Source organism: Lacerta agilis, chromosome 18, assembly GCF_009819535.1.
Source record: "Lacerta agilis isolate rLacAgi1 chromosome 18, rLacAgi1.pri, whole genome shotgun sequence".
Lineage (NCBI taxonomy): Eukaryota > Metazoa > Chordata > Lepidosauria > Squamata > Lacertidae > Lacerta > Lacerta agilis.
The window spans coordinates 2,026,839-2,046,325 of NC_046329.1; positions in this window are offsets into that span (position 1 = coordinate 2,026,839).

The following is a 19,487-nucleotide window of genomic DNA, read 5'->3' on the forward strand; positions in this document are numbered from 1 at the left end:
GCTGGGGTGCCAGGGCACCACAAATAAATCAGTTTGCATAGGAATGACAAAAGAGACTCGCAGTTATTGGCTGGAGGGGATGAGCTCAGCCTTGGAGGCAGTGCTGGGGTCAGGGAGCCCACAAGGAAAGCAGCTGTGTTAAGAATGGAAATTATGGGCTCCCTGCACAATTTCTCTCCAAACGGGCTTTTGCCCACAGCTGTGCTGGAGACCCCTGGGAAGGAGGCTGCAAGCCCCGAAGCCCCCTTGAGGCCCTTACAACCTTAACCGCCTTTGCTGCAGGCAAGGAAACGCAGCGGAGGCCTCTTTTCTTCTTCTTATTAATAGATGGATTTCATAGAGTGAGAAAAAGAAAGGAAAAAGTGAGTCAAATGGGGGGGGGGACACTGTTACATTAACATGCATCAGTATACAGGTGTGTATATTCTTATGATCCTAATAAACATAAAATTGCCAGTAATCTAATATACTCTGTGTGAACCCATTCCCAATATAATTGCATTTATCCAAATAAAGTATGCGTCTATTAGCTGTCTGTTCACAGACCCTCCAAGTGTCCCTGTTTTCCAGGGACAACCCCAGATTTACAGAAGGTGTCCCTGTTTCTTATTTGATCCCGGAATGTCCCGCTTTTCCTTAGGACGTCCATATTTTCATTGGCGAAATGTTGGAGGGTATGGAGCTATCCAAGCCCTGAGCCATCTGAAGGAAGTTTTTCAGTGTTTCATGATTTCTTCTGTTTGTGCCCCAGAGTGCCTGGGGCAACCCAGTCAGATGGACAGGGTATAAAAATAATAATAATAATAATAATAATAATAATAATAATAATAATAATAATAATAATAATAATAATAATAATAATAGAATAGGACGTCCCTATTTTCTTTGGAGGGTATGAAAAAGATGAAAATAAGTTGCCAATGTTGTCATGTTGTCAAACCACTGATTAAGAGGAATTGTATCTCTATTCTTCCAATTCACTGTCCTGTTGTCAATTTCCATAGGTAAAGGTAAAGGGACCCCTGACCATTAGGTCCAGTCGTGTCGGACTCTGGGGTTGTGGCGCTCATCTTGCTTTATTGGCCAAGGGACAGCTTCCAGGTCATGTGGCCAGCATGACTAAGCCGCTTTGGCGAACCAGAGCAGCACACGGAAACGCCGTTTACCTTCCCGCCGGAGCGGTACCTATTTATCTACTTGCACTTTGACGTGCTTTCGAACTGCTAGGTGGGCAGGAGCTGGGACTGAGCAACGGGAGCTCACCCTGTCATTGCGGGGATTCGAACCGCTGACCTTCTGATCAGCAAGCCCTAGGCTCAGTAGTTTAGACCACAGCGCCACCCGCGTACAGTGTACAGTTCCCTAGAGTGGGTATATAGTTCAAGAACATATTCACCTCTGGAAATCTTTAGTTTTTCCATAGTGCATTGTTTATATAGTCCAGGAATTTCTCCCAAAACTTAGTCAGTGTGCGACATAGCAGAAGCATATGTTTCAAAGAAGCATTGTCCGTAATACATCTCCAACCGAGAGATACATTAGATCAGGCACGTCCAACAGGTAGATCATGATGTACCGGTAGATCACTGGACATCTGTGGTAGATCACTGGTAGATCACCGGCTCCCCCAAAGAAGCTCAACAACTTTGGCTCCCCTAAAAAAAGCTCATTTTTTTGCCCTGCGCCCCCAAAAAACAAGGCTTTCCTCCTCCCCAAAAAAGCTCAACAGCTTTGACCTGAACCCCAAAAAGGGGGTAGATCACTGCCAGTTTTTAACTCTGTAAGTAGATCACAGTCTCATGGGAAAACAAAATAAAAAATAAAAAAATTCTTTCCAGTAGCACCTTAGAGACCAACTAAGTTTGTTCTTGGTATGAGCTTTCCTGTGCATGCACACTTCTTCAGAAACACTGGAACAGAAGTCACCAGACCCTTATATACAGTGAGAGAGTGGGGATAAATGGACATAAATCTGATATCAGGAATCACAAGACAGAGAAACCAGCAGGAGAACACTTCAGTCTCCCAGGACATTCTATACAAGATCTCAAAGTAGCTGTCTTACTACTAAGGAATTTCAGAAATAGACTGGAAAGAGAAGTGGCTGAATTGCAACTAATCACCAAACTTAAAACCATGGAGAGACCTGGTCTGAATAGAGACATTGGATTCTTATCTCATTATACATGACAAAGCTATCTTCAGCCACCTCACCCCTTGCCTTTCCCTGTAAGACCAATTGCAGTCGTTAAGAGTCGTCAACAGGTTTTCCACACTTATCAGCCAATCCCCCATTCCCACCACCCTTCGGAGTCATACCCCTCCCACTATATTTAAGGGTCTGGTGACTTCTGTTTCAGTGTATCTGAAGAAGTGTGCATGCACACGAAAGCTCATACCAAGAACAAACTTAGTTGGTCCCTAAGGTGCTACTGGAAGGATTTTTTTTATTTTTTTTATTATTTTTTTGACTATGGCAGACCAACACGGCTACCTACCTACCTGTAACAGTCTCTTGGGAGTTGGTCACCCCTGCATTAGATGGTCCTTTCTTATGCAAACATCAGGGAGTCCAATAGGTTCTAGATAATATTTTATTTAGTGTAAGTCTTAGTTTAAGATCCATTGGTATGGCTGATACCAAAGCCAAGACATTTTCACGCTGCCTTTGGCCTCTTAACTTGCAGCCAGATTGCTCCATGCTAGGCTCCATGCTGCGGTCGTAACCACAACGGCCTGCGGTCAATTCCGCTTGCAACATTTTGCATTCCTTTTATCAATGCACCTCCTGCCTCCCCAACCCCCAGCACCAGGAAAGAGGAAGCATAATGTCCCCATTAAATAAAAATAAATGTTTATTACTTTTTCAGCAGGTGGATAGAGACACAATCAATGATTTGCCCATTATTGCTGCCGTGGTGCCAAGTGCTCCTGAGCATGGGCAGAGTGATCTCCTCTTCTCTTCTCTGAGCAGAACATTCCTCGCCCTTTCCCCCAAAATTGTAAGCAAAATTGTAATTGTGGGATGCAATTTTAAAGGTCGCTCATAGTACCTTAATAATAATAATAATAATGATAATGATAATGATAATAATAATTTATTATTTGTACCCCGCCCATCTGGCTGGGTCTCCCCAGCCACTCTGGACGGCTTCCAACAAATATTAAAATACATTAGAATATCACAGATTAAAAACTTCCCTTAACAGGGCTGCCTTCAGGTATTTTCTAAATGTCAGGTAGTTGTTGATCTCTTTGACCTCTAATGGGAGGGCGTTCCACAGGGCTGGTGCCACTACCAAGAAGGGCCTCTGAGCATTTGCAGAGTGCCTTCTCTAACGAGAAGCAGCAGGTGGGTTTTAATGCACCCCTTAACGGTGGAAGATTCAAGGAAGTAGCAAATTTAGTTCCCTGTTGAGGACTCTCCTTCTGTGCAGGTTATTAAGCAGAGGTTGGATCACCATCTGTCATGGATGCTTGAGCTGAGATTCCTGCATAGCAGGGGGTTGGACTAGATGACCCTTGGTAGTCCCTTCTGACTCTACAATTCTACGCTTATTCTATGATAACAAAAACCCCAAACAAACCAATAACTCCCCCCCAAAAAACACACCCCACATTTAAAAGGCCATGGGTTGTTTAATCAGCCAAAGGCCTGGTTCTACAGAAACGTTTTTTGTCTGGCACCTAAAAGATACATAATGGAGGCGCTAGGCAATGCTCCCTGGGGAGAGCATCCCACAAACAGGGAGCCACTGCAGAAAAGGCCCCGTTCTCGTGTGGCCACCCTCTGGACCTCTTGTGGAGGAGGCACACGAAGAAGAGCCTCAGATGTTGAGTGTGGGGTCTGGGTGTGTTCCTATGGTGGTCCTTGAGTTCCCTGTTATTATAATTTTCATTCCTATTCACCCTTTCTTCCAGGGAGCCAGTGTGGTGTAGTGGTTAAGAGCGGTAGACTCGTAATCTGGTGAACCGGGTTCGCGTCTCCGCTCCTCCACATGCAGCTGCTGGGTGACCTTGGGCTACTCACACTTCTCTGAAGTATCTCAGCCCCACTCACCTCACAGAGTGTTTGTTGTGGGGGAGGAAGGGGAAGGAGAATGTTAGCCGCTTTGAGACTCCTTCGGGTAGTGAAAAGCGGGATATCAAATCCAAACTCTTCTTCTTCTTCTTCTTCTTCTTCTTCTTCTTCTTCTTCTTCATACAATAGTCATTCCTGCTGCCCACCATTTTATCCTCACAACAGCCCTGCAAAGTAGGCTAGGCGGAGAGTTTGTGTCTGGCCTAAGTGAGCTTCAGGGCCGCCCGGCTGCTGGCAATTTGAACCTGTCTCTCCCCGGTTCTTAGTCCCATCATTGAAGTTCTGCCACCATGTTTGAGCTAGCGCAAGTACAGTGGCACCTCGGGTGAAGAACTTAATTCATTCTTAACCTGAAACTGTTCTTAACCTGAAGCACCACTTTAGCTAATGGGGCCTCCCGCCAGAGCACGGTTTCTGTTCTTAACCTGAAGCGTTATTTCTGGGTTAGCGGAGTCTGTAACCTGAAGCTAATGTAACCTGAAGAATATGTAACCTGAGGTACCACTGTATACAAAATTAATTCTACCTCCAACCTCCTTCCCCCTCTTCTTCTCTACCTCTCCCCCCCCCAGGCAACCCCCCTCCTCCTTAACAGTCACCCGGCTTTATGGAGATGTGGAGAATATTGTGGGAAAGGACCACGTCTGCCTGTGTGTTTCTTCCTTCCCTTCCCCACAATAACACAATACCCCTGCTTCTAATCTTAATCTTGTTTTGCCGTGGACTCCCAAAGGTTGCAAACCACTGTCCTGATCCAAATATCCGCATCCGAAAGTTGGTTGCTACGCCCTAAGTCCCATGTCCTCCTTCCTCTCCGAAGATCGACCCTCGAGCTTATCCGTACAGTGTCTGTTGATGCTGCCATTTCCCCAGGAGTTTAAATAACTTGCCTTAATCCGGAGTTTATGGGGCAAGGCAGAGGGGCATTTGTTTGCCTGCAGCGTTTCGGAAGCATCCGGCAACAACCTGCAAGGGGGCGAGTTGGTCCCACCTCGCTGCTCAGGCCCGCCGCTTGGCGGGGTTTGGGGGCGGCCATCGCTCCCTCCCTCGCCCGCGGTCAGTGACACAGTTGGCAAACGGGGGTCTCCAAACCCCGGGAAATGGCAGCTGTAACTGTGGACGAGGTGGTAGTCGAGGAACTTTGGGGAGAAGAAGGCCGATCTGCAAAAAGTGGGTTCCTCCTCATGACCCCTTTCTTGCAGAGAACCCAAGCCTGGCAGAGAACCTGGGAGGTTCCCGGAGAAGTAGATAAAACCTACTGGTTCTTGAGCTGCAGGGGGGTCAAGGCGAGCCCTAAAGCAGCCCCCGTCTTGTCTGGGAAGGAGAGGGAAGACTTGGGGGTCTGGGATTTGCTGGGCCTCCAAGTCGGCGAGGCTGAACCGGGCCCTCAGCTCCAGGACCTCCCAGCGGAGACGCAGGTTCTCCTCTTGGAGCGTGGCCACTTGGCTCTCGATGGCGAAATCGCTGAAGCGCTTCCTTTCCCGGGAACGCCTGGCCGCCTCGTTGTTCTTCCTCCTCTTCTCCCGGTAGGCGGTGTCCTTTTTGTCGTCGGGGGTGAACTCCCGCTTCCTCCGCAGAGGAGCCCCCTTAGGGCTGCAAGGGAGAGGGCCTGTTGTGCAGCGAATGGCGAGGGGGCTGAAGACCCCGGGGGGGCGGGCATGGAAACCCTCCGCAGTCCGCTCACTGCCTTCTGCGAAAGGGAGAAAAAAATGGGTTCAGTAGGGGTGAGAAATCTCGCTTCGTCAAAGCCATCAGGGATGCTTGGCCTCAGATTCCTGCCTTGCAGGGGGTTGGACTAGATGACCCTCGGGGTCCCTTCCAACTCTACATTTCTATGATTCTATGAAAGGGTGAGCTTTGCTGAATATGCACGCAAAGGCAGAAGAGGTTTTTTTCCATGGTAGAAGGTTCTAGGTTCAGTCCCCTGGGAGACATAGGTGCCACCCCTCAGCCACCGCCCCTCAAGTATTTGGGGATGGAGCTGAGTCCCCCCAATCCTGAGGGGCGAGGCTTCCCCCACGGTGGCGGCAGGCCCTGCCGAGCCTCACAGCCTTCTGACATGTATGTCGTCTCACATGTGTGTCACACGTGTGACATCACACCCCCAATGTCAGGTGGAACTCTGCGACCCTGCTGGGAAATCTGAGGAAGAACCCTGTATGAGACCCCAGGAAACATGCTGCCAGTCAGAGAAGACGACACTGAGCTAGAATAAGGCAGCTTCCCGTTTAAATTTCAACCTTCCCCCTGCCCCAAGATTCATGAGGACTAGAATCTCTGCAGAAAGTCCCAGGTTTGAGTCCGTGTTTCTGCCGGTGGAGCTGGAAATCCCCCTTGCCTGAAACTTTGGCGAGCTGCTGCCAGTCAGTGTAGACAATACTGGCCCAGTGAGTAAAAGGCATCTTCCCAGGTTCCCATTTAAATCGACTTTTTAAATTCAGGACCATGAGGACTAGGATGTTACGTTATCTTTATGGGAGGGGCAATAGCTCAGGGGTGGAGCATGCAAATGCACCCCCCCTTCAATCCCTGATGCCATCTCCAGTTGATGCCCTGACACCCTGTAGAGCTGCTGCCAGCCAGTGTCAACAACACTGAGCTAGATGCACCAGTGGTTTGATGAAGCAAGGCAGCTTTAGCTGTTCTTGTTTAAACAAGCCCTCCATTCCAAATCACATCTGGAGGGCCACGTCCGTCCCCCCCCATCCCTGGTTCACTGCCCCCTTAGTCCATCTGTCCTGGTTGCTTTAGCTGAGTTTCCTGCATTGCAGGGGGTTGGACTAGATGACCCTCGGGGTCCCTTCCAGCTGTACAATTCTATAATTCTATGATAATTGGGAGGGGATCGTGGCCAGCTGCCGTCTCACAGCCTCTTGCCAGGAGTTATATCTCAAAGCCACGGTCCCCTTGCCCTGGTTTCAGGTCTGCAATTGCTTACTAGGCTTCTCTGCTGCCTTGTCGTGTTGTTGGCATTGACAGGGGTGCCGACTCAGCGGAGGTGCGGGGGGTGGCCCCACCTGCATCAAGGGACGAATCAGCATTCCGCCACAAGCTTCTCTCGCGCCCATTTGCCCCCAGGAGGTTTCCTCTTCAGCTCCTTGGGCACCACGTGAAAGCGTGAAATCATAAACTCTTGGGAAAAAAACTGCCATTTGGGTGGGTTGAGGTGGGGAAAGAGTCATCCAATGAAAGGTGGAGGTTCTTAAGGCAGGGATCATGGCCTCCAAGTGCCCCTGTTTTCCAGGGGCGGCCCTGGAATTACGAAAGGCATCCCAGCCAGGGGCGTAGCAAGGGGGGCGGGGCGGGGGCGGTCCGCCCCAGTTTCCATAATGGAGGGGGTGACAAATTATCAAGGAACAATTTTTAAATTTATTTATGTATTTTTGAAAATGCCCGCTCCGAATGTCTTATCTTACCATACTAGGGATTATATAGCTATATATGAAATTTCATGCATATCGGTTAATATCTTGACCCTCCTCCACCAAAATAGCTGTTCACTTGGCTGTTTTCCTGTGTCGTGAAGGCTGAAATTTCAGTTCAGTGGAGCACTTACTGTTCCCAACCCTAACCCTGTGCAAAGCCATCTAATTAGACTTTAATTTGATTCTGAGGTGTTTTTAGGAGGTGATTTAATTATTGTTTGATTTTATACCAATGTTACGTATCTGATGTTAGCCACCCTGAGCCCGACTTCGGCCGGGGAGGGCGGGATATAAATAAAAGGTTTTATTATTATTATTATTATTATTATTATTATTATTACTTGTTATTATTCCTTTGTAAGAAAATATGAAATAACATAAAACCATTTTTGCAGGGGGGAATCAATGGGGGAGTTGACAAGAAATTTTCCACACTGGGTACCACCTGACCTTCCCACGCCTCAGGGGGGGGGGGGTGACAATCTTTTTTTATTTTATTTTTTGCCCCGGGTACCATTTTACCTTGCTACGCCCCTGATCCCAGCCTCCTCATTTGATCCCAGAACGTCCCCATTCCCCCCCTTTAAAAAGGCAAAGGTAAAGGACCCCTGACAGTTAAGTCCAGTTGCAAACGACTCTAGGGTTGCGGCACCCAGCTCACTTTACTGGCCAAGGGAGCCGACATTTTCTCCGCAGACAGTTTTTTCCGGGTCATATGGCCAGCATGACTAAGCCACTTCTGGCGAACCAGAACAGCGCATGGAAACGTCCCGCTGGAGCTGTACCTATTTATCTACTTTGCACTTTGATGTGCTTTTGAACTGCTAGGTTGACAGGAGCTGGGACTGAACAATGGGAGCTCACCCCATCATGGGGAATCGAACCGCCAAACTTCTTGATCGGCAAGCCCTAGGCTCAGTGCTTTAGACCACAGCACCACCCGTGTCCTGTATTCCCCCCTTTAGATGCCTTCTAAAGGTTGTATCATGACTTATCTCCTTGGCTCGGAGATCGCATAATTCCACCCCCTCCAATATTTCTCCAATGAAAATAGGGATGGCAGGTCGCCGAAGAATTGATGCTTTTGAATTATGGTGCTGGAGGAAACTCTTGAGAGTCCCATGGACTGCAAGGAGAACAAACCTATCCATTCTGAAGGATATCAGCCCTGAGTGCTCACTGGAAGGGCAGATCCTGAAGCTGAGGCTCCAAGTACTTTGGCCACCTCATGAGAAGAGAAGACTCCCTAGGAATAGACACTGATGTTGGGAAAGATGGAGGGCACAAGGAGAAGGGGACGACAGAGGACGAGATGGTTGGACAGTGTTCTCGAAGCGACTAACATGAGTTTGGCCAAACTGCGAGAGGCAGTGAAGGATAGGGGTGCCTGGCGTGCTCTGTTAAGATAGCCAAGATATATTCTGCAACAAGTAATGTGTGTTGGAAGTGTAAATCTGTGGAAGGCACCTTCCATCATATGTGGTGGACATGCCCAAAGGTAAAGGCCTTCTGGGAGATGATTTATAATGAACTTAAGAAGGTAATGAAAATTACCTTTACTAAGAAACCAGAGGCTTTTCTCTTGAGCATGGTTAATGATGAGATACCCAGTCAGGATAGAATGTTCTTTATGTATGCCACAACAGCTGCTAGAATTTTACTTGCAAGAAACTGGAAAGGTGAAGAGATTCCGACAGTGGAAGAATGGCAGATGAAGTTAATGGACTTTATGGAACTCGCCGAACTGACCGCGAGAATCCGGGACCAGAGGGAGGAGAAGGTGCTTCAGGAGTGGAAGAATTTTAAAGACTATTTAAATAAGTGTGTAAAATTGAATATTTGAGCAGAATTAGCTAGATGAATAGGCTTTAGCTAATCGATGTTAAACAAAAATGTGTATAAGAAATATTGTTATGAATGATTTAAATTTGTAAGAATATTAGGATGTGTAGTTTAGGTGTTGAATTATATTTGATTAATTATCTTAAGGATTTTAAGAAGTATTGTTAATGTTTATGGGAAAAAGATACAAAGTTACCAAAGTATATTCAGGTTGAATGCAGCCGGGTTTGCGGGGGAGGTCCATGGTAGAAGAAGATCGAAACAAGAATTAATAAGGATAGATTTTTTTTTTTTCTGTGCAGTTTAGGTAGGTATATGTTTTTCTTTTGTTTATTGTGATTTTTGTTTGAATTGTTTATTATGTTTTGTTATTTCTATGTGTATTTGTATATGTGTATTGTGTTTGCTTGTTTGTTCCTTATGCTGAAAATAATAAAAAAAATTATTAAAAAAAAAGGGGGGTGCCTGGCGTGCTCTGGTCCATGGGGTCACGAAGAGCCGGACACGACTGAACGACTGAACAACAAGGGAAAACGGGATATTCCGGGATCAAATAAGAAACTGGGACGGCTTCTGTAAATCCAGGAGTGTCCTTGGAAAATAGGGTCTGCCACTGAGCTTCACAGCCAAATGGGTCTGCCCCTCCTACTCCATCACTCTAACCACTGCACCACACTCTCCTGGCCTCGTGAGTTCATGCTCTCGACCTTCAGTTCTGGACAGCGTGTGTCTTGGCCTGGGATCCCAGGTTTCCATCTTCAAGCCTATAACTCTGGGTTTCTGGCCCCGACCACATCGTGGTCAGGAACAAGGATGGTGTGAGGAATGCCTCTGGTTTCTGCTGGGCTGCGAAAGACGGATGCCACTGCTGTGCCGTGACAAGGGTTCCTCTGGCGCATGCAGTGAGTGCACAGCTGCAAGCCAGAAACCTCAGCTATTATTAACAGACTGACTTGGCAACAGGTACGTCCTTTGTTTTGACAGCCACACAACCCAGACTGTTTCGCACCTTATAACCAGAACCTCATGCTGCCCTCTCTGCTTCATGACTCCAATTTGGTGGCTGGGGCAACCTGGTCAGAAGGGTGGGGACATATAGCTGTCAACCTTTCCCTTTTTTGCGGGGAATTCCCTTATTATAGCAGTGGGAAACAGCAGGGAGGGTTGACAGCTAAGGGCGGGGTACAAATAATAAAATTATTTTAAAATATATATATTATTGAATCAGTGGAATCCACAACTTCTGAAAGACAAGAACCTGCGAACATCTAGCCAAGCTGAATGCTGGGCGATTCATGGACAGAAAAAAATAATAGAATCCTAGAATTGTAGGGTTGGAAGGGACATCCAAGGGTCATCCAGTCCAGCCCCCTGCAATGCAGGAGTCTCAGCTAAATCATCCCCAAAGACTCATTTTTGAGAGAACATGCTTTGGATGCAGCTTCACAAAAGTCTTGTGATATGAAATGTGTCACTTGGAAAGGTTGACAATGTAAAACAGAAAATTTAAGCCATTTGTGCTACATCTGGATGATAACGTGGATTAGATCGAGAGAGAGATAAAATATATGCTCATTCCTTCTTTCACACACTTTCAAGTTCTGCACTTAGGCAGGAAGAACCAGATGCACAGATATAGGATGGGGGACACCTGGCTTACTAGTAGTACCTGTGAAAAGGATCTCGGGGTCTTAGTGGACCACAAGCTGAACATGAGCCCACAGGGTGATGCAGCAGCAACAAAGGCTAATGCTATTCTAGGCTGCACCGATAGAAGTTGACTGTCCTGATCAAGGGAAGTAATAGCACCACTCTATTCTGCCTTGCTCAGACCACTTTCTGTCGGAGTTGGGCAGAGTGGCCATCACCCTGCGGTGTCACAGTCCTGCGACAGGAAAGCCGGTGGGTGTCCTCCACCATGGGTGGCAGTTATTCATAAAGCCCTTCTAAGCGTGCCTCGTCTGCTAAGCTCAACAACTTTGAGGGTGTCAGGAACGTTGCTTTTTGAAATATTTTAAATATGGCAAGCCTAACTGTGTTCAGTTCTAGGCACCACAATTTAAGAAGATGTTGACAAGCTGGAACGTATGCAGAGGACGACAACCAACATGATCAAGGGTCTGCAACCCAAGCCCTATGAGGAACGGTCGAAGGAGCTGGGTCTGAGACTGGCATGTTAATTCACTTTAGCTGACTTGTGTTGCTGGGGATTGGACTAAATGACCCTTGGGGTCCCTTCCAACTGTACAGTTTTTGATTCTACGATTCTAAGATCCAGTCCAACCCCCTGTAATGCAGGACTCCTCATCTTATGTTCTTGCTACAGAACCCCAGCTCAGAAAAATGTAAACACGCCAACTCTTCTTTCTATGTACGTCATTTGGGGTCACCTTTGGGGTCACCTGGGGGGGGAATCTGGGCGGGACTTGGGGGCCAATTTGCCATGTTCCCCCAAGCATGTCAGCTGCTGGGAAGCAACGATGTCTGGAACGGAACCTACCTCGCAAAACGAAAGGCGAATGTCAGTTACCTAGAAGAGATGCCTTATCACCAAGAACTGGTTGACCTTTCTCCATGGAAACGTCAATCTCACCACTGCCAGAGCAAACCACAGATTGTTTTGTCAATCTCTTACTGATGCCTAAGTGCCGGTAACTGGCGTGGGAGAAGAGGAAATCGTTGGGGGTTATGAAATGAGGCTGGTGCTTGGAAGATCTCTCAACCACAGGTCGATAAATTTCACTTTATCAAAGAACAAGGACAGAGAGAGGGGGGGGCGCATGGCAGCGAAACATTCAGCTAACTTGCAACCCACGATGGTGGGTTAAATATCTGCAGATTGTTGCCCACTAAGTTGCACACTAGGGACCATTAGGAAAGGAATTGCAAATAAAACAGCTGGCATCATAATCCAGTTGGAAGACTGTGTGCAAAAAGACTGTTCATGTACGCTACACCAGCTGCAAGGATGTTGCTTGCCCAGAAATGGAAAGATGACAAGATGCCTACGAAGGAGAGCTGGCAGATGAAACTGCTAGATTACGCAGAAGTGGCAAGATTGACCAGGGAAATCAGAAATCTGGAGGAACGAAACTTCCAACAGAAATTGGTATAAATATAGATTGTATTTACAAGAACACTGTAAACACATGAACTCTCTGGCAGCCTTTAAACAACTCCTGCAATCTTACAAAGACTTTGGAAACAATGGAGAACTGAAATTTGGATGAACTATAATATGCAGTTGATATAGGTATTTTACAAATCCATGGAGGGGAGGAGGGAAGTCCTAAGATTCGAACATTTCAAGAATGTTAATTGTGTGATTGATTTTGTAAAGCCAAATAACAATTATTTTTTTGAAAAAGAAAGAAATGCTGTGTGCAGTTCTGGTCACCTCATCACAAAAATGATCTTGCAGAGATGGAAACTGTTCAGAAAGGGAAGAACAATTACTTTCTTTCACCTGTCCCAAATCTTCCAATGCTGTGCTTCCTTTCATTTTCTTTTTTTCTTTTTTGCATTGAAATTGTCGTTTATTTATCAGATATACAATGTTTGCCATAATCGTACAATAAACGTTCCAAACGCAAATTTTAAAAAACCCAATTACAATTACTGTATTTGCTTGGTTTTGTTATTACCCCTAACTGGTATCCAATTCTATACACTTATAAAATACTACAAATAAATCAACAATAGTTTAAATAAAATAAACCAAAAATAACGTATCACTGAACGGAAAAGAAAACATAAAAAATAGAAAATCTAGAAAAAAGGAAAGAGAAGAAAAAAGAAAACCCCAAAAAAACACCTCAAAATTAAAAAAAAACAATACCAACGAATTTCCCAAGCCCATTCAACTTCCTATCAAGCCCAACTGTATGATTTGCTCTTACTTATGAGTGTAATTCAACATATCCACATATCTTCATATATATCTTTATTACACTGTAATATCAACCGGTACCCAATCTTCAATTCATATCCTTCTTTCTACTTCCAAGGCTACTGAAAAGCTGGCATAACTATCCAACCCCTACTGTATTTCTGAACATATATTATATGTTGTTGTTGTTCAGTCGTTCAGTCGTGTCCGACTCTTCATGACCCCATGGACCAGAGCACGCCAGGCACGCCTATCCTTCACTGCCTCCCGCAGTTTGGCCAAACTCATGCCAGTCGCTTCGAGAACACTGTCCAACCATCTCGTCCTCTGTCGTCCCCTTCTCCTTGTGCCCTCCATCTTTCCCAACATCAGGGTCTTTTCTAGGGAGTCTTCTCTTCTCATGAGGTGGCCAAAGTATTGGAACCTCATCTTCAGGATCTGTCCTTCTAGTGAGCACTCAGGGCTGATTTCCCTCAGAATGGATAGGTTTGATCTTCTTGCAGTCAATGGGACTCTCAAGAGTCTCCTCCAGCACCAGAATTCAAAAGCATCAATTCTTCGGCGATCAGTCTTCTTTATGGTCCAACTCTCACTTCCATACATTACTGCTGGGAAAACCATATGTGGACCTTTGTCGGCAAGGTTAGATATATCTAACCCAATTTTCTTGAAATTTTTGTTTTGATCCCCCTCTCAAACTATTAGTTAACTGGGCCATTTCGGCAAACTCTTGCAGCTTGTTTTGCCATTCTATTATCGAAGGTGGTTCTGGTTCTTTCCAGCTTTTTGCTATTAAGATTTGAGCTGCCACCGTGGCATACAGAAAGGCCTCTCTTAATTTGGCTGGAATTTCTTTATCGACAATACTTAATAGGAGGGATTCTGATTTTTGGGGGGAATGTAATTCCTAGTAGTTTTTTTTGAGCTCATCATGAATCAAACGTCTTTATTTTTGGCATATCCACCACATATGGAATAGGTTTCCATTGTCCCCCCCCCACACATCTCCAACACATACTTGCAGATCCTTTATAAATGCTGTGCTTCCTTTCTGAGCCTCAGAGACGGAGTGGGGAGGAATCAGCCGTCTCCTTATCATGCATAATTTTACAGATCTCTGTTGTATCACTCCCCTTCCCCCCCCCAACAACTCACCTTTTCTCTAAACAAAGGGGAATTTTTAATTCAGAAAAAATGGGGTAACATCATGCATAAGAGAACTAGAAAGAATCCATGTGCCCCTTTGGTTTCAGGTAGCGCCTGGGAAGATGAACATAAAAGGCCGGGACAGATGAATCTAAAAAGCCTCTCGTGGCTACGCTGGCCCATTTACCAAAAGTAATGTATTTAGCATTAACTCTGGAAGTGTAGACTTGATTCTGACAAAACTAAGCCTCCTAGAGCAGGGGTCAGCTAACTTTTTCAGCAGAGGGATGGTCCACTGTCCCTCAGACCTTGTGGGGGGACAGACGATAGATAGATAGATAGAGATAGATATGGGGGTGAACGAATTCCTATGCCCCACAAATAACCCAGAGATGCATTTTAAATAAAAGCACACATTCCACTCATGTAAAAACACCAGGCAGGCCCCACAAATAACCCAGAGATGCATTTTAAATAAAAGCACACATTCCACTCATGTAAAAACACCAGGCAGGCCCCACAAATAACCCAGAGATGCATTTTAAATAAAAGCACACATTCCACTCATGTAAAAACACCAGGCAGGCCCCACAAATAACCCAGAGATGCATTTTAAATAAAAGCACACATTCCACTCGTGTAAAAACACCAGGCAGGCCCCACAAATAACCCAGAGATGCATTTTAAATAAAAGCACACATTCCACTCATGTAAAAACACCAGGCAGGCCCCACAAATAACCCAGAGATGCATTTTAAATAAAAGCACACATTCCACTCATGTAAAAACACCAGGCAGGCCCCACAAATAACCCAGAGATGCATTTTAAATAAAAGCACACATTCCACTCATGTAAAAACACCAGGCAGGCCCCACAAATAACCCAGAGATGCATTTTAAATAAAAGCACACATTCCACTCGTGTAAAAACACCAGGCAGGCCCCACAAATAACCCAGAGATGCATTTTAAATAAAAGCACACATTCTACTCATGTAAAAACACGCAGATTCCCAGACCGTCCGTGGGCCAGATTTAGAAGGCGATTGGGCTAGATTCGGCCCCTGGGCCTTAGTTTGCCTACCCATGAACTAAGCTTTCCTGAGAGAAAACTTGTTGATTTCTATGGGGAAAGAAATTGGATTCAGTTTGCATCTGAATACAGCCAGGTGGGTGGGGTACAAATAAATTATTATTATTATTATTATTATTATTATTATTATTATTATTATTACTACTACCAAAGCAATGTATATAATGGGGAGTTGGACTAGATGACCCTTGGGGGTACCTGTACAATCCTGTGAATCGTATGCCATCCTTCGACATTTGTGCCAAGCGGATTTTGGAAGATGACAGAGTTTCGGTTCGTTCATTGGAAAACGCCAATAAGTAAAGAAAATGGCCAAATTATTAATGTATGTGACAACAGCAGCTAGAATATTATATGCACAGGAATGGAAAGAAGAAAAGGTAATAAAATAATAATAATAATAACAATAACAATAATAATAATAATAATAATAATAATAATAATAATTGGGGCTTTTGAAAGCAATGGGCTATCAGGAATGGCACAACTGACCACGAAATTAAGAGAACAAAATGATGAACTTTTCAAAGAAGAATGGAGGCCTCTCGTGGACTATTTTTTTAAAAAACAACAACATTACAGTCAAATGAAATCGCGGGCAGGATTCAAGATGAAAGCAGCGGAAGAAAAATAATTGTAATAGAGAAACTTTTTTGTAAGAGATAAAGATATAATGCAGTACAAAAGGTTTGAGTAATTGTAGAGGGGAGGGGAGGAAGTCAGTTATGAAACTGCATTTGATTTGAAGGTTAGGGTAAAAATATCTTGGGGGGGAAATAATTTAAAAGTTATATAGGGAAATGTCAATAGGTCTGCCGTTGAGTGCGAACTGAATTTTATTTCTAGCTCATCCCTATGAGGAGGAATCATAGAATCATAGAATCCTAGAGTTGGAAGAGACCCCAAGGGCCATCCAGTCCAACCCCCTGCCAAGCAGGAAACACCATCAAAGCATTCCTGACAGATGGCTGTCAAGCCTCCGCTTAAAGACCTCCAAAGAAGGAGACTCCACCACACTCCTTGGCAGCAAATCCCACTGTCCAACAGCTCTTACTGTCAGGAAGTTCTTCCTAATGTTTAGGTGGTCGAGCTTACCTGCCAACATTTGGAGGATGAGAACAGGGTCTCCCGATCTTTCTAAGATGAACCGGGGCAGTGAGTTGGGGACGTATATAGGTATCAACTCTGTCTGTCTGTCTCCAGTCTAAGAAAAAACGGGTGAGCATCTCACAATTACATGAGGGAGGGAGGGAGGGAGGAGGGGAGGGAGTGAGGGAGGGAGGGAGGGAGGGAAGGTGGTAAAAAAAGGGGCGCAGGTGGAGATCTCATTTCTCTTTTGAACCCGAATCCCCAGATGGAAAGGGGAGGGGGGGAAACAGACCGGGTCAAAGTGGCTGATCCAAAGGGCAGCAGGTTTATTTCTAAGATCAGGGTGGGAAATGAGTCACTGGGGAAGTTGTGTGTGAGAAAGAGAGCGCGCCAACCTTCAGAATAGCGAGGCAGCCACGCAGGTCGCAAACTTTTCAACCCAGCCTTTGCTCCTGTGCCCTGAGAAGCAGCTCAGTCCGCAGCATACGCTTTTCTGATGAAAAATAGGGACACCCCAACATTTCTCCAAGTGAAATAGGGACGTCCTAGTCCATACCCTACTAACATGAGTCTGACCAAACTGCGGGAGGCAGTGGAAGACAGGAGTGCCTGGCATACTCTGGTCCATGGGGTCACAAAGAGTCGGACACGACTGAACGACTGAACAACAACAACAAAGTCCATACCCTCCAACACTTGTCCGATGAAAATAAGGAAGCCATCAGAGAAATTTTGGAGCGTATGGAATAGTGGCGCTGTGGGTTAAACCACAGAGCCTAGGGCTTGCCGATCAGGAGGTCGGCGGTTCGAATCCCCGCAATGACGGGGTGAGCTCCCGTTGCTCGGTCCCAGCTCCTGCCCACCTAGCAGTTCAAAAGCACGTCAAAGTGCAAGTAGATAAATAAGTACCGCTCCGGTGGGAAGGTAAACGGCATTTCCGTGCACTGCTCTGGTTCTCCAGAAGCAGCTTAGTCCTGCTGGCCACATGACCCGGAAGCTGTACGCCGGCTCCCTCGGCCAGTAATGCGAGATGAGTGCCGCAACCCCAGAGTCGGACACAACTGGTCAGGGGTCCCTTTACCTTTACCTATTTTCATTGGAGAAATATTGGATGGTGTTATAAGGGGGGGGGACTGCTCCTTTTCCCTTATGGGGCACCCAAGAGCCCGTATAGAGTCTTTATGTGGGTTCTCTATCAGAAGGAGAATCATAACAGAGGTCAACTAGTAGGCTAAGCCTGATCTTTATTAATCTGTTGCAACAGGGTCCTCACTCACTCACTATTAAATAGTGGGTGGACATAGCAGACGACACAGTGATTCTCCAAGCAGCTCTGTTTATTCTCAGGCTGGGACAGAAGTGAACTGAAGGGCTCAGCAGCCTGCTTATATAGAACTCAGCTACAAGCAACAGTAACAACTTTCTGTAGTTACCAAGTCCCTGAACATCACTTTTCAATCCCTCATTTGCATGTGCGGACCTGAGTGAAAACTGCAACAGAATGAACTATATACACACACCCCTAGTGGCCTAGGGTGAGAACTTCAATACATAACACTCACCACACACAGGGGGGAGGACGAACCCCGAACAATGGTGTGCAAGCCTTTATATAGACTTTTGAAACTGCCCACCATGGAGCCCAAGACCACTCCCCTACAACATCATCCATACATCACAGAAGGAGGTGGTCTCCAGCAGAAATTTGAGTGTGTTGCTTCTCTCCTGTCTGCCAGGATACCTGATAATGCCATAATTGCCTGGCCATTCCTTGGAGATGGTAAATGCTTAGTTCCTGAATCTCTTACGCATATGGATAGTGTGCTCAGCTTAACAGGCACTTGCCAGACTGTATTTACGGGGAGGTGTTAAGCCCCTACAGTCCAAAGACAATTGGAGAGCTTTTCCCATTTCCTTCCTCCTTGCAGAGAAATATTTGAGGTCAATTTGGGAGAGTCAAAATGGCTTCAGGGTTGTTCTCCTGTACTATTTCAGACACGTGGTTTATATACTTATGCATGTGTTTGCCTTGTACATTTATGGACTTTTATTTTTATATATATAAAACCTTAGAATTCCTATAACAAGTGTATGCAGATTCCATTCATTCATTCATTCACTCATTCATTCATTCATTCATTCACTCATTCATTCATTCATTCATTCATTCATTCATGGGCGTCCTATTAGCAATGGCTAAATTTGAAACTTTTACGTCACAGGAGTTTCTGGGGGCCTTTCCGAACGGAGAAAGTAATTTCTGGGGAAGACAGGGGAGTAGTTTCAGAATGAAATGGAAAAGGAGCGGAGTGGGGGGGGGGGACTTAATACGCACAAATTCCACCAAGTTGCACTGGCTTCTTGAAATGGCAGAAAGAGAAACAGGACGTAAGGTGGACGTCAAAGTCCCCACTGTCTGTTTGCTGGTGAATCAGAGCAAGCGTCCATCGGGTTTTCTCTGGTTTAGCACTAAAGGGGGCATTTCTAGGGGGAAAGAGGGGGTCAAAGGCAAAATTGCTCGGAACCATGCTTCCTAGGCATGCAACATCTGGGATTCGTCCTAAGATGGAGGAGGTATTACATCCCAGCGCAGAAGGGGTTAATCCACCTTCATCTTGACGGACAGTTCATCCTTTGGGGGCGGGGCGGTCCGTCCCCCCCCCCCTTTAAAAGGAGGGAAGGGGGGGCCGTTTTGGCAGTTGAGAAGAGGGAGGGGGGTGTGGAGACAGGGAAGAAGAGGGGTACTTTCTTCCTCCTTTAGAGGGTTTTCCTTTGCAAGGTTTCAAAGGGAAGAGATTACTCAGTGGACTGGTATAGCTCAGTCGGTAGAATTTGAGACTCTCAGTTTCATGGTTTTGGGTTCGAGTCCCATGCTAGGCAAAAAGATTCCTGCATTGCACAGGGTCGAACTAGATGATCCTTG